Raw genomic sequence first — 15,543 nt, 5'->3', positions numbered from 1 at the left:
ACTTGTAAGCAATCATGTTTTAAAGAAACTTTAAAGCTTTAAAAAGTTACAAGTGGGGTATTACTGGTGTGCTTTATGTCATAGAATAAAACTTGAAAATGCATTGGGCTTATGTTAACCAAAAATCTTAAGTTTAAGTAAAACCCCATAAAAAACAATTGACTTGGGGATGATGAAACCAGAAGTCCTAAAATGTAAACTCGCTTATAGGCTTTGCCTACAAAAATACATCATCTCTGCGGCTAGTGGCTGCTGGTGATTTCTTTTTAGAGGGCGCATGATGCGAAGGGTTAATAATAAATGAGACGCTCACGTTTGCCAGATACTCACTTAATCTCATGTGTAATAAGAGTTTAGTGTTAAGTTACTGTAGTGTCTTTTTCATCTGTGGGTAACTGATGTTAAATTAAATGACTCTGAAGGAAATAAGTCTAAATATACTTCAAACACATCAAGACTTTTAATAGTTATTCTCCTATTTATCGGAAATGTTGAACTCAATCCTGGGCCTAGTTTTAATATTTTTTGTCAACTTTGGGAATATTGCATTTATGGGGACTGTTTGCATATGCAAACTACAACAGACTTGTTACTGCTACATCTCAACTCCCGTGTATGTTTTTATCTACAACTCAAAATGATTTACCCTATTCTAGAATTCCAGTTCCGACTCTTGCTCCTTCATCTCCTCCGACTCTGCCTTTTGTAACGTCTTTTGCCAGTCCGAAAGTTAAAAAAATTGAAGCACAAAGAAAAAAACTCACTTCAATAAAGCCCAATTAATTTAAGATTAATTTAAGGCTTTAAGATTTGCCATTTAAATATTCGAAGTCTTGTTCCCAAAATAGATGAATTTAAAATCATGCTTATGCAATCGAAGGCGCATGTAATGGCAATATCAGAATCATGGTTGACTCCTAGTATCCCTGACTCCTTCCTTTCCATAGAAAATTATAAAATGTATCTTAAAGACCGTACTATTAAAACTGGCGGAGGAGTGGTTTTCTATGTGAGCCAAAATTATGTACACCAAATATTAAAAGCTGAGACTGAATCTGAAACTTTAAAACTTCTAGTACATTTTACCCCACAACATGCAATAACTATTGTTGTGACTTATAAGCCTCCAAATGTTACTACTAGTGCTTATTTATCTCAGTTTTCTAATATAATTAAATCTATTACAACCAAGGAGTTTGTAATTCTGGGCGATATTAACCTTGACTGGAATGACGGTTCGTCAAAATCTCTAAAAGACATTGCAATGAAATACGGACTTAATCAATTAATTAAGGAGCCAACAAGAATTTGTAATACTCGTAACTCAATCTTAGATCTTATTTTTACAAATCAGCCTTCAACATATGTAATGTCTGGTGTTAAAGATTTGGCTATTTCAGATCATTTTTTTAATTTATACAGTTAGGTCAATTTTAAAACCCTCAAAAACTCATGCTCCTTATTATGTAGGCCTACCAAAAGTTCCAACTTCCAAACTACCGCAATTTAATTTAATGCGGAATTTAGTGCTACTGACTGAAGCGATGAGATGTCAATGGAAAATCCGAATCAAATTTTGACGCAATTCCACACTAAATTTCAGACATTACAAAAGAAATAAATAACTACCAGTAAGGTCCGACCTTGGCAGTGCAAAATACCATGGATAAACACTGATATATTACAACTCCTAAAACAGAAGGCTTGTCTTTTAAAAATATAAAGGTTAAAACGAACAACGGAGAGTAAAAATAATTTTGCACAAATTAGAAATAGATGTACTGCTGAACTGCGTAAGGCTAAGACGGTCTATTTTCAACAACAGATTGTTTTATCCGCCACAGATCCAAAGGCGTTGTGGCAGACCCTCAAAGTCATCACCGGTGAAAATGTGAGGAAAAAGAATGTCAATATTCAAATTTCTCTACAGGGTACTCATATCAGATTCAGACAAGATTGCAGATAGCACATGTACGTCGCGGAGACGTCTGCTAAATATCGCTTCATCTTCTGTAGATCGGCTGCGAACATTGAAAAGTAAGACGTCTGCAATATCTCTGCAAGACGTCTTGGCGAAGTCTCGAAACATTCGAAATCTTTGTGAGCTGCATGCATCTTCTGGAGATCTTGAATCCGAGCAAACGCAGACGAATCAGCTGACCTCAATGCCAACTCATTTCATTGTTAACACTTATTTCTTGTTTAATTGTATTGAACACAAACTAAAGATGAAAAAAACCCAGCTGCATATAATTTGCCAGTTTATTAAGAGTTTGGCATTTATTTTGCATTCATAAAATATAATTTTTATATACCCTACCTCGTATCACGTGTAATATAGAAACCTAATATATGAAATCATACCCGTATGTATACTGTATGCGTTTAGTCCAGTTTCACTTTCATATTTTGCAGTAAGGACGAGAGGACTCCTGCATTTAAATTGCGTTTATGCTTTAAGTGCAGAATAAAACACATAAAGGTACTCAAAGAAAGTACCTTGTGCACGAAAATAATCTCACTGGCAACATTTTAACAAATATACTGTAACCAATAATAGCAGTCTCTGCACCGTTCTCTAAAGCCCTATTCGGACGGGATTAGTTTTACAGGGGTAGATGGCGTAATGTAATTTTACCACAGGACGTCGGTAATATTAATGGTCAATTCGGACGGGATTAGAATTCTCAGTAAAACATTCAGAAGTGGGAGGGGTAACTCGTTTGCGCAGCGCGTCACCTCTCATCTTCATGTGCACGTTACCTTGCCTCTTGATATCAGATGTGCAAACAACATGAAACAGACAAGGAAAACGCGAAACACTGTGATTAATTTCAGTTTGGGGAGAACGTCAGTTTCGTACACAGTTCCGCGAATCTGAGAAGTGAATTTGACTTTTTTTTTTTAAGTTTGTGTCGTGTTTTATTCAGAAACTGACCTGCCACTGACTTGTTTCCCGTCTAGAACGCAAGTAAATGCTTCTTTAAGCGCTTCTATATTTAAAAGAAACCCGCAAATTGAAAGGAAATGACGCGATTTACGTGGATATTTACAGCTGGTCTATTCGCACTGGATTAGTATTACCTGAGGTAATTTCTCCGGACCTTTTTACAGAAGGTAAAAGACGCCGTAATCTTTACTGACATTGTCCGTAATGATTACTGACATAGAGCATTCGGACTGGACTAAAATCACTGAGAAGCTCTGATAAAAACTTGCTTTACCCCACCTCCCTATGTAAAACTAATCCCGTCCGAATAGTACTTAACAGATGTCTGTATAGATGAAGAAACCTTATACAATGTCGAAACACATTATACATGTATTAATTTGACCAAGTATTATCCAGCATCACAGCATGAATTGTTCTGACAAGTTTGTTTACCAAATTAAATTTATGAAACCTATGTGCTGAATGTTCTTTACATCCAGAGCCTCCTACCCAATATACTGCAAAGCTATGACATTTACTACCTGCTCTTTTAATCACTGCACAAGACCCAGAGCAGATCATGACACTTTACATTTTAGACTTTGCATGTTCTACATAAAGAAGGAATTCTTTAAAAATGAATGAATTTATAATAAACCTAAAAATTAAAGCATTAAAAACACTGTGATGTAGTAAGTGCTGAAAGTACCATGTGACACTGTGCATATAATCACAAATATTGGAGACTGTTACACAAGACTTTGATGCGACTTTAATTACAATACAACATTCAGTACACCAGGGGATTTTATTTAAACTGTGGGTCAGGAGGACCCACTTGTCGGTCACACAGTAGGTTAAGGTGTGTTGCACACCTTAATGATGCAACAATAGTTTGGCCAATTAATAATTAACAATGACAATGTTTTTGAAAGAATATACCATAAAATATTTGGTATTGCAAATAAACTTATATTTACTTTTCAGTGGTTCTCAACGTTATTCCTCGAGGCCCACTGCCCTGCACATTTTGTATGTCTCTCTTATTTAACACACCTGATTCAAATCATCAGCTCATTAGAAGACATCTCAATGAACTGAACCGAGTCTGTCAGATAAAAGAGACATACAAAATGTGCAGAGCAGTGGGCCTCGAGGAATAACGTTAAGAACCACTTCTTTACATTATGAAATATTATGAAAATAAGATGACACCACTGAAAGAGAACAAATGTGTTTTAAAAAAATGTATATTTAAAATATTTTAGTAGGTCTAGAATAGATTACACTAGTCTAATAGGTTTTAAAATGAAAAGTTTGGAAACCCCAGCTTTACACAATACTAGTCTCAATTAAAGTTAATATTAAGTTGTAATTTTCATGACTGCTGGGTGATCGATGGCTGTGTGATATCTGTGTGTGTGTGTTAGTGATGTTACGTTCATGAACGAATCGTTCTTTTTGAACGAATCTTATAGGTGAACGAATCGTTCTCGTTCACGCCATCCATTGACTCATATTTCTCATTCACTGAAATTTCCCTTCCTTCTTGAGGAGCACGGACAAATGAAGCGCGGCTTTCTTTCTCCCTTCAAAGAGTGACAAAAGTACGAGCCAATGGCAATCGAGTATAAACTGTGGCCGAGCATATGATTAGCTTAACGTACTGAATGAATACGCCCTTCACTGACCGAGCCGCTGTTTCGAGTCTGAACGAACGAGAGAGAGAGAGAGAGAGAGCGAGAGAGAGATAGATCGCGTTTTTAAAGAAACTGAATGACTGGTACAAGAAACAACCTAATGAATGAGAGGGATCGTATAGAAAGCGAGTGCAACGTAATAATCTTGTGAAAGAATCATGTGGTTTTATTTTAGTTAAGTTATAGTAACCATGTTTAGGCGGACTATTTACCTTAATACAAATGATAATCAAGGTAATTACTGTTGAAAAATTTGGTATTTCTGTTTAATACTGTATAGTTATCTATATAGTTTAATCCACCCTTTCACTGAACTTAAATCAGTCATCTGCGTCTGAACGAAGTTTTGAACAACATGACTGAAATTATATGATTCGTGAACGAGGATCTGATGACTGACTGAACCAGAGGAGGCATGCACGGGAGTCTTTATTTACAACAAATCCAGATTAGATGTACTATAAATGTACGTGTGTCTTAATATATTCTTTAGCTTGATAAAATTATGCTTAGTATTTCACAATTTGAGCTTTATTAAAAACTAATGAGTTTTTGCAAAAAGTCTTTCATTGTCTTATAACACATAATGACACACATCTTCGCCACCTATTGGCGTATTTATGTAAAATTAAGAAATGGTCACTGAACGAATCAGTGAACGAGTCTGAACGAATCATTTTGGTGAACGAACTGAAAATGAACGAGTCACCTAAATGAACGAAAATTTCCATCACTAGTGTGTGTTGTTTACCTGTGGTGCCGGTTCCTCGTGTGTTCACTAACTCCGCCCCCTTGTTTCGGTAATTGTTCACCGGTGGTGTCTCGTTTACCTTTTCCTTTATATTGCACGTAGTCCTGTCTTTCGTTGCGCGCTCATTGTTTTATCACAGTCCTGCTGCCCTGCCTTGTCTTGTCAGTCGCTTTCTGTCCCTTCCTCTTGTTACCCCAGGTTTGGTTTTCGGCGTCCGGGGACTCGTCTTCGTCCGGACCGCTCGCTTGTGGATTACTGGAACTCATTGACTTTGTTTGTCTCTCAGAACAGCTGGTTCGCTTCGTTTCTAGGCGGTACACCAGCTGTCTCTGTTTCTCATCGGTTTGCATCATCACCCGTGAGTGGAGTACACCTTTTTACCATTGTGGATTACATTGACTCTTATGACTGTTGTTTCTCGGAACCGCTGGTTCGCTTCGTTTTTAGGCGGTGACCAGTTGTTTCCGGGTGGCTTCATCTACATCAGGATTTCACAGTGGATTACCCGTCTGAGAACTTGGATTTTCCACCTTCCATCTCCGCCTGTCATCCACCTTCAGGGCGGCGTGTTTCATCCCTCTGTTGCGTGTGGTGACTGTGCTGGTGTTCTTGACGGAGTGCGTGGGTGGCTCTCTCTCTCCCTTCGGATCTATACTGGACTATCGTGTAGCGCCGACTCACTCTCTCCTACTGTGGGAGTGCTTCATTCCCACAGTAGTGTTGTCATCCAGAGTGAGTCAAAGGGTGTGTGCCGTGTGTGGTTCTACCAGTGACTTTGCTCTCCAGATCTCTCATTCTATTTTCAAAAAAAATATTGTTAACTTGCACTTGACTCCGAAGTTTTTCCTGACAGATGAGCGCGCCACTAATGGAGTCAGCAAGTTTAGAGAGTCTGGAGGTGCAGACCGCCCTTCACCAGCAGGGGGCGGCCATCAATCAACATTCCTCATTATTGTCTGCTGCTGCCAGAGATTTCAGTATTTTGTCTGAGCAACTTAAGGAGCTCAGTAATCGCTTTGACCAAGTGACTCCTCACTATGAAGCTCCAGCCTCATCCGGAGGAGCCGTTTCGATTGAACGGGAGCCACACACGGCAACACCTCCCACCTACAATGGCGACCCCAACACCTGCAGATCCTTTTTGCAACAGTGCTCTCTCGTCTTTGCGCTCCAACCCCGTCGATTTTCTTCATCCACTTCCAAGGTGGCCTATGTTCTGACGTTACTCACGGGAAAAGCGAGAGACTGGGGTATGGCCGCCTGGGGGGCTAAAACTCCATTTACATTTTCATTCGAGGCTCTTGAGGAGGAGATGTTAAAATTGTTTCATCGGTCACTCAAGGGAGACATGGCAGCGGCTGAGTTGGTGAGATTACGTCAACTTAATGACTCCGTTACTGACTTTGCTATCAGATTTAAGACTCTCGCTATTTGCTGCAACTGGAACGACGCGGCATTAAGAGCTCAATTTCTCGAGGGTCTCACACCGGGCATTCAAGACGAGATTGCACTGAGGGAGCCACCCACGTCACTGGAAGCTGCCATCGATCTGGCTCTGAGGGTTGAGTCTCGCCATCGGCAGAGAGATCTGCGTCGCTCATTTTGCCATCTGATGTCGGAACCAGGGGAGACCGCTTCAGAGAAGCCCTCCAAGGAGCCTATGCAGCTGGGCAAGTTTCGTATCTCTGCTGGTGAGAGAAGTCGTCGTCTGTCAAATGGCCTCTGCTTATACTGTGGCAAGCCGGGGCATCTGGCGGCTACCTGTCCGGTAAAAGCTCACGCCCGCCGATGAACCTGGGAGTCTCGGTGGGCGCATCGTCATTTAAATCTCCCGTAAGCAGCACTACATTAGCTGTTATTATTAACTCTTTCCCGTCACAGGCGTTGCTGGATTCCGGTGCGGAGGCGTGTCTTTTGGATGCTGGGTTGGCCAAGTCCTGGGGTATCCCATTCAATCCTCTCTCCTCTCCTTTGTCTGCCTGGACATTGAAGGGCCAGCATATGGCTGTGATCACGCACCGTACACCCCCTGTGAGTTTGTTTGTTTCTGGCAATCATCGTGAGGAGATCGAGTTTTACATTTTAGAAGATTCTCAATCACCAGTCATATTAGGTCATGACTGGTTATCCAAACATAATCCTCACGTTGATTGGCAGAACAATGTTGTGTTATCTTGGAAGTCTTCGTGTTATGTTTCTTGTCTTGGTCCTGCTCCTTCTCTTGTCTCTTGTTCTGTCTCGCAGGTTCCGGCTGTCGATCTCTCAGGGGTCCCGGCGGAGTACTCGGATCTGTATCAGGTTTTCAGTAAGTCCCGGGCCACTTCTCTGCCTCCTCATCGGTCGTATGATTGCGAGATCAAACTACTTCCCAACACTTCTCCGCCTAAGGGTCGCATATTTTCCCTAGCTAAACCAGAAAGAGAGGCTATGGATAAATACATTAATGACGCTCTTAAAGCCGGTCTCATTCGCCGCTCCTCGTCTCCAGCTGGTGCTGGATTTTTCTTTGTTAAGAAGAAAGACGGGTCCCTTCATCCGTGCATTGATTATCGAGGGCTGAATGACATTACTGTTAAGAATAAATACCCCTTGCCATTAATGTCATCAGCATTCGAGTTGTTACAGGGAGCGCGCGTATTTACCAAGCTAGATCTGCGCAACGCTTATCACTTGGTATGAATTAAAAAAGGGCGATGAGTGGAAGACAGCCTTTAATACACCCTCAGGACACTGGGAATATTCCGTTCTGCCGTTCGGTCTTTGTAACGCTCCGGCTGTCTTCCAGACCATGGTCAATGAAGTTCTGGGTGACATGATTAACAGATTTGTCTTTGTGTATCTCGATGACATTCTCATCTTTTCTCCCTTCATGCAGATACACACTCAGCACGTTCGCATGGTATTACAACGGCTTTTAGAGAATCAACTATTCGTTAAGGCGGAGAAGTGCGAGTTCCACAGGAAGTCGGTTTCGTTTCTGGGTTTTGTTATTGCCGAGGGAGAAATTCGTCCCGATCCCACTAAGGTTAAGACGGTTGCCGATTGGCCAGTACCCGACACTCGGAAGGAGCTTCAGTGATTTCTGGGGTTCGCCAATTTTTATCGGCGTTTCATCAGAAATTTTGGTCAGATCGCTAAGCCTCTTACTGCTCTCACTTCACCTAACGTATGTTTCCGTTGGAATAGAGAGGCTCAGGAGGCCTTTGATGTGTTAAAGTCCCGGTTCATCTCTGCGCCTGTCCTCTCTATTCCCGATCCGGCTAAACAATTTATAGTGGAAGTGGATGCATCTGATGTCAGGGTAGGCGCCATTTTATCACAGCGATCGTCTATTGATGTGAAAGTAAATCCGTGTGCTTTTTTCTCTCACCGGTTAAACCCAGCAGAACGTAATTACGACATAGGGAATCGTGAGCTGTTGGCGGTTAGACTCGCTTTGGGTGAATGGCGTCACTGGTTGGAGGGAACCTCGGAGCCCTTTCTGGTCTGGACGGATCATAAAAATCTTGAATATATCCGTTCGGCCAGAAGACTAACATCTAGGCAGGCTCGTTGGGCACTCTTCTTTGATCGTTTCAACTTCACCCTCTCGTACCGGCCTGGCTCGAAAAATACCAAACCTGATGCTCTCTCCCGTCTGTTCGAGAAGTCCGATTCGGAGAGGGCGGAGACCATTCTCCCGGAGGGGAGGGTGGTCGGCGCCCTCGTATGGGGAATCGAACAGCGGGTGAGAGAGGCCGGCCGGGACGGGGAAGTTCCGGAGGGGTGTCCAGCGGGTCGCCTATGGGTTCCTGAGCGGTTACGTTCCGATGTCATCCGGTGGGGTCACGAGTCCAAATTTGTCGGCCATCCAGGTATTCGGAGAACGTTGGCTGCCGTCCGTCAGCGTTTTTGGTGGCCTTCTATGTCCACTGACGTCAGACAGTTTGTACTAGCCTGTTCGGTTTGTGCTCGTAATAAAGCATCTAATTTACCACCCGCTGGTCTGCTTAAATCTTTGCCCGTGCCCTCCCGCCCCTGGTCTCATATAGCCCTTGATTTTGTCACTGGCTTACCGGCATCTAATGGTAACACTGTTGTTCTAACTGTGGTGGATCGTTTTTCGAAGGCGGTTCATTTCATTCCCCTGCCCAAGCTACCTTCTGCAAAAGAGATGGCTCAGGTTTTGATTAATCACGTCTTTCGGTTACATGGTATTCCGACTGACGTAGTGTCAGATAGGGGTCCTCAGTTCATCTCTCGTTTTTGGCAGGAGTTTTGTAGACAAATTGGTGCCACGGCCAGCTTGTCTTCTGGTTATCACCCGCAGACCAATGGGCAATGCGAACGGGCTAATCAGGATCTCGGTAGAACGCTCCGCTGTCTGTCGTCACAATATCCGAATTCCTGGTGCGATCAGCTCCCGTGGGTTGAGTATTCTCATAATTCTCTTCCCGTTACGTCTACCAATTTATCCCCGTTTGAACTTTCCATCGGTTATCAACCTCCCCTGTTTCCATCACAGGAGCCCGAGGCAGCGGTTCCGTCTGCGTTAGCTTTCGTACGCAGGTGCAGACGCACCTGGAGGAGAGCTAAGACACTGTTATTATCTAATTCCAGACGAACCAAAGCTGCAGCTGATCGTCATCGGCGACCCCCACCCCGTTACGTTTGTGGTCAAAAGGTATGGCTTTCTACCAAGGATATGTCTCTCCGTGAGCCTTCTCGTAAGCTAGCTCCGAGATTCATTGGGCCATACAGTATTTCTAAGGTCATTAATCCGGTGACGATAAAGCTTAAGTTACCCCTTTCTCTTGGTCGGGTTCACCCTGTTTTTCATGTATCCAAGGTTAAACCTGTGATGTTTGCTCGCTATAACCCTCCTGTCTCTGCCCCTAATCCCCCCGCCCCTCGTCTAGTGGATGGTGCCCCTGTCTATACTGTTAAGAGGTTACTAGACTCCCGCCGCAGGGGCAGAGTATTTCAGTATTTAGTGGATTGGGAAGGATACGGTCCGGATGAGAGGAGCTGGGTTCCGGGTCGGGATTTACTGGATCCTGGGTTGATCGAGGACCTCCGTCGGCGACAGGGTGAGTCTCCCGGTCCGTCTGGTGCCGGTCGTGGAGGGGGGGCTACTGTCATGACTGCTGGGTGATCGATGGCTGTGTGATATCTGTGTTTGTGTGTTGTTTGCCTGTGGTGCCGGTTCCTTGTGTGTTCACTAACTCCGCCCCCTTGTTTCGGTAATTGTTCACCGGTGGTGTCTCGTTTACCTTTTCCTTTATATTGCACGTAGTCCTGTCTTTCGTTGCGCGCTCATTATTTTATCACAGTCCTGCTGCCCTGCCTTGTCTTGTCAGTCGCTTTCTGTCCCTTCCTCTTGTTACCCCAGGTTTGGTTTTCGGCGTCCGGGGACTCGTCTTCGTCCGGACCGCTCGCTTGTGGATTACTGGAACTCATTGACTTTGTTTGTCTCTCGGAACAGCTGGTTCGCTTCGTTTCTAGGCGGTACACCAGCTGTCTCTGTTTCTCATCGGTTTGCATCATCACCCGTGAGTGGAGTACACCTTTTTACCATTGTGGATTACATTGACTCTTATGACTGTTGTTTCTCGGAACCGCTGGTTCGCTTCGTTTTTAGGCGGTGACCAGTTGTTTCCGGGTGGCTTCATCTACATCAGGATTTCACAGTGGATTACCCGTCTGAGAACTTGGATTTTCCACCTTCCATCTCCGCCTGTCATCCACCTTCAGGGCGGCGTGTTTCATCCCTCTGTTGCGTGTGGTACGGAGTGCGTGGGTGGCTCTCTCTCTCCCTTCGGATCTATACTGGACTATCGTGTAGCGCCGACTCACTCTCTCCTACTGTGGGAGTGCTTCATTCCCACAGTAGTGTTGTCATCCAGAGTGAGTCAAAGGGTGTGTGCCGTGTGTGGTTCTACCAGTGACTTTGCTCTCCAGATCTCTCATTCTATTTTCAAAAAAAATATTGTTAACTTGCACTTGACTCCGAAGTTTTTCCTGACAGTAATATAAGTGAAATAAATAGCATTTGCAATTGACAGACATTAAATTAAACTGATGGCAGATGAGGTGTGGGGATGATGCTGGGCCAGAGTTGAATCTGTGCATCTTAGTAGATCAGGGTGGTTCATCCTTAAGAGCTGCATAAAAAAAGAGATAGGATCTAAAAAGAAAAAGAAAAAAATATTTCTCTCAAATCAACATTGGACTATCAACCCCAATTTAATAATAATGCAATAACATGCAAACAAACCTGTCAACCGTCAATATATAACAGATACTACACACCTGTGTCCAATACATCAAGATTCTCACAACATTTTAGGGCTAGCTTAATACCACAGTTTTGGCTATTCTTCATATTCTGTGTGGTTGTTAGTTTGCAACTGTGACAAAAATGAACTTTTCATTAACAATACTATTTGTTCACTTAAACTGACTTCCAAGAGCACAGTTATCTAACACAGTCTACTGTTAAGTGTTTTTTAACATTAAATATAGATTTCTTTTTTCCTTTTTTTTTTGAGAGATACAAAGGACAAATGTCTCTGCTTGCCGCCTTCATCCGTGTGACCAATCAATGGTTGTGTTAAAAACATGGGAGGATAATCAGGTGATGACAATTAGGTGAAATATTGTGCAATGTTACAGACAACTCGGATTTCTGATGTTACGTCATTAAATATCCTACCTCCGACCTCAATGCATTCCAGTCAATCACGTATCACATTGGCGTGTTTACCACATAATGAGAAGCCAGGAGAAGTTTGTGCTCTTGTGCCAATTATGGCAGAAAACGGTTACTGGATAATTTAACATTCATGTTCATAAATATTATTTGCTGTAAAAATAGTTTAAAGTTTGTTTGCGGTTCATGTAAGGCTGTGAAGGGCTAGCCACCACCTTGTCTGCAATGTCAAATGACGCATCTTGTTGAGGTCGGTGTTGATCGATCTGTCCCAAGTTGAGAGGTCGGATACTCAACTTTGTTTGCTGTTCCAGACTTCTTACGGGTTTGAGGTCAATAATATCCAACATCCAAGTTGTCTCGAACACAGCATTAGTTCACAGACTCCAGTTCAGTTCTATCTGTAACAATCTGTAACAACACAATGAGAACATCATCACATCAGAGTATTTCATTTATATAAATTGCACCCAAAGAAAAACCAAAATATTAAAAAACATGAAAGATCAAAATCTTCATTTAAACCCAAAGGACTAGCGTGGTAATACCATTCTCTGCTACTTTGCTTGAGCGGAAGTACGAAGTCTGACGTAGTCAGGCTAAACGGGGACATGGTCTTTAAATAAAACACCCAAAATGACTCTTTGTAAGAGTTTTCACTATCTCCACCACAGTAAGAATTCATTTCTTTCTCAATACTTAAACATTAAAGGTCACGTTTTTCCTGATCCCATATTTCAAACTTTAGGTAGTGTGTAATGTTGCTGTAATAGCATAAATAATACCTGTAAATGATAAAGCTCAAAGTTCACTGCCAGCCAGGCGATGTATTATCTTTAAGAGAATTCCCCTTTTCAATACAGTGAACGGCCGGTTTGGACTACAGCCCTTTACTTCCCGGTTGAATGACGTCAAAGCAAGTGTGTTTGACTAAACTCCGCCCTGGCTAAGCTAAGCTGCTGTCAAATCACAACACACTGAACCAGTGGTTTTCAATTTGTCCTAGGGGACCCACAGCTCTGCATATTTTGTTTGTCTCCCTTAACTGACACACCCAGTTTTGTTCATGGATCTGTCCCTTAATGAGCTGATCATCTGAATCAGGTGTGTTAGATAAGGGAGACATGCAAAATGTGCAGGGCAGTGGGTCCCCTAGGACAGTGGTTCTCAACTCCAGTCCCCGGGACCCACTGCTCTGCATATTGTGCATGTCTCCCTTATTTAACACACCTGATTCAGATCATCAGCTCGTTAGGATAGATTCCATGAACTGAACTGAGTGTGTCAGATATGAGAGACATCCAAAATGTGCAGAGCAGTGGGTCCCGAGGACTGGAGTTGAGAACCACTGGCCTAGGACAAGATTGAAAACCACTGCACTAAACAAGCTACACAATCAGAACTCGTTACGTATTTCTGAAGGAGGGACTTCATAGGACAAAGAAGACATCAGCCTGTTTTTAGGACAGTGAAAGCACTATATAGATAAGTAGATTGTGTGAAAAATACCGCATGTGAAACATGAACACATGTTATATTGCGCACTGTAAACACAATCAAAGCTTCAAAAACACAGGAAAAACGGGACCTTTAAAGTTGTTCAGTATTATGGTTGTAATCAATAAAATGACAGGCAATTTTATTTAAAGATCATATCCCCTTTGGGTTTAAATGCAGATTTTAATCTTTCATGCCATGAAGGCAATAACGCCGAAACATCTGTCCTTGTATTGTTTGATTAGAAAAACAGGTCTAAGCACCAACAGCTGGGAGAGCATGGTGAGGGTGTTGATTGAACTAGATCTATTGACCCCCATTGATCTCATAGACTATGTTTACACTGTCAGTTTAAATCTGATTTTTGTGTATATCCAATTTGAATGACTGACTGTACACACTGTGTATGACAACTCTTTGTGTTTGATTTGTGTGACCTGAGGCGCATTATCTTGTATCCAAAATAGCTGCATCGGTTTATAGTTCATGCAGCAACAACCAGTTGTCATAAATGAAAAATAAAATAATGTATTTTTATCCAATTCATCCGAGAAATCATTTGGTAATTAAAATAATGTACCCTAAAAAAACCTTTCATTTGTAAGACTGCATTAATTACTTTACTACATGTGGGAAGAGACTCATAGGTGGAGGCAGAGTTTGGTCTACACTTTACATAGCTGGTGCACAGGGATTGTGGTAGGCTAGTGACACAATTTAAGAAGACTGGTTCAAAATCTGCTTAACAACCAGAGGTTGAATTAAACTTTCTTATTGGCTGTCATTTTGACAGATAAGGCTGTAACAAATCTGTCATAATCAATCAGGACTAAAATATCAACAAAACATTTAGAAAATGAACAAAACCAACTACCTGAATCTGTTTGAACTCTAACCTTGAGGTCTGGATAGACAAAGTGAGTGTTTATCTGTGTAAAAGTTAAACCATCATTGAAGACTGATGCAGTTGTCATTAAGGCTGATTTAGTCAGACCTACCCCAATGCCTCTACACAGTAGGCTATGCGCCACTTTTCATTTACACGTTTGCGTCGTTGTTCGCATCGATGTGCATTTACACATGCAGAACGCTAGTAGCCAATGTCCATAGGCATTTACCAATGTAAAATACAATATCAAGGCAAATGCTGAAAAAATAAAAAGCGGCAGAAAAAAACCTTGTTGGGGGCCAATCACACCAAATGCGTTTTAAAGATGTGGAAACGCAAGCTGCACCTTGATTTGGTCACTTTATAAAAAGCAGTGCAGCTTTTTATATTGCTAGGCAACCACCGAGGCAGCTGTCCTGTCAATCAAATGTTGAAGCGTGAGCGCTCTTTTGCTGTTAACTGTCATATAAGCAGAAACTTTAAAAAGAGGATGCTTGCACTGACTTTGAACGAAGGTGAGTGGTGCATAAACACACAGGAGACAGTAAGTGACTGAAGTACGGTTGTTTCAAATAACTGTAAACATCGGTCCCTACAACGAAAGGCCCGCCTCTCCCCATATTCAATTGGACAAAGGAAAGACACAAATGACGTCGGGTGCTTTTCCGCTCTTAGCGCTCCTTAAAATACGCATGTTGCAGGAGAGGGCAAAAGGCATTCAGTGCGCATAAACCGTGCACATAACGCTCAATGCTGCAGTTAAAAAAGATTTACCTCATAGTAAAGACCACTGGATCTGCAGCGTAATGATGGTCTTCAGAAGGCCTCTCATGGTGGCCTTGATTCAGAGGTTTGAGAAGACTACCAAGCACCAGAGCCAGCTAACAGGTGGACCAAACATCAAGCCAGAATTCTGCATGAGTCAGGTAAGCAGAATAAAAGACACTGTAAATAAACAATAATAAAAGATGGTCATTTGTGACTTTCATATTCATGTTAATGCTTTGAAAATTATCTTATTTCTTTCAGAATCTTTTGATAATATTGCCAAATTAAACAAATGGAAAAAAGCATGCTTTATGA

Source organism: Paramisgurnus dabryanus, chromosome 8, assembly GCF_030506205.2.
Source record: "Paramisgurnus dabryanus chromosome 8, PD_genome_1.1, whole genome shotgun sequence".
NCBI classification, from domain to species: Eukaryota; Metazoa; Chordata; class Actinopteri; order Cypriniformes; family Cobitidae; genus Paramisgurnus; species Paramisgurnus dabryanus.
Note: the sequence above shows the minus strand (reverse complement) of the source record.